The sequence below is a fragment of the Cebidichthys violaceus genome, unplaced genomic scaffold (genome assembly GCF_023349555.1).
Source record: "Cebidichthys violaceus isolate CVI_PGR_0920_01 unplaced genomic scaffold, fCebVio1.0.p SCAF_48, whole genome shotgun sequence".
In the NCBI taxonomy this organism is placed as follows: domain Eukaryota; kingdom Metazoa; phylum Chordata; class Actinopteri; order Perciformes; family Stichaeidae; genus Cebidichthys; species Cebidichthys violaceus.
The window spans coordinates 708,367-708,951 of record NW_027176683.1 but is presented as its reverse complement, the minus strand read 5'-3'; the positions used below and the strand labels follow the sequence as shown (position 1 = coordinate 708,951).

The following is a 585-nucleotide window of genomic DNA, read 5'->3' as shown; positions in this document are numbered from 1 at the left end:
TGGTGGAAGACTAAAAGAAGAGATGTGCTAACTGCGCTAGCTCTAACCAGCTAGTTAGCCGTTAGCATGAATGAGAAAAAGTAGCACACGGAGAAAACACGGAGTGTTAGCTTTGAGCAAGTCGTTAGCATCGAGTGTAACTTTTTAGATTAGAAGTAGAACTACGAACCCGACGGCTCCTCTCGTGGCAACTTAAGTCAGCGACTTGAAGCTCGGTTGTGTTCCAGATAAAGTCCCGCAAAGCAGCGCTTCAGAGTCCGCATCAGAGACCCGCTGAGTCCGCAGACAAGCGACCGAAAGCTGGAAACTCCGACCGTCCGCTGAGTCCCAAAATACGACAACAACATGGCAGCGGAGCACAGCGCTACGTTCAGGGAACACTGGGACAGTCGGGGAATATGTAAACACACTGCTACTAAATGCTCTACGATTAATTGATTGATTGATTGATTAATTCATTCATTCATTCATTGATAGATCGATAGATGGAGGGAGGGAGGGATAGATAGATAGATAGATAGATAGATAGATAGATAGATAGATAGATAGATAGATAGAGGGCGGGGTGGATGGGTGGAGGGATAG

The 585-nt window shown here is 46.3% G+C and overlaps 1 protein-coding gene across 1 annotated transcript in view; it reads right to left on the bottom strand.

The window, feature by feature from the left end:
• plekhf2 (pleckstrin homology domain containing, family F (with FYVE domain) member 2) overlaps positions 1-333 on the bottom strand; it is a 25,638-nt gene extending 25,305 nt beyond the window's left edge. Inside the window, exon 1 of the mRNA XM_068729915.1 lies at positions 170-333. The gene's annotated coding sequence lies outside the window, so the exon portion shown is untranslated. The remainder of the gene's footprint in view (positions 1-169) is intronic.
• Between the last annotated feature and the right edge of the window lie 252 nt (positions 334-585).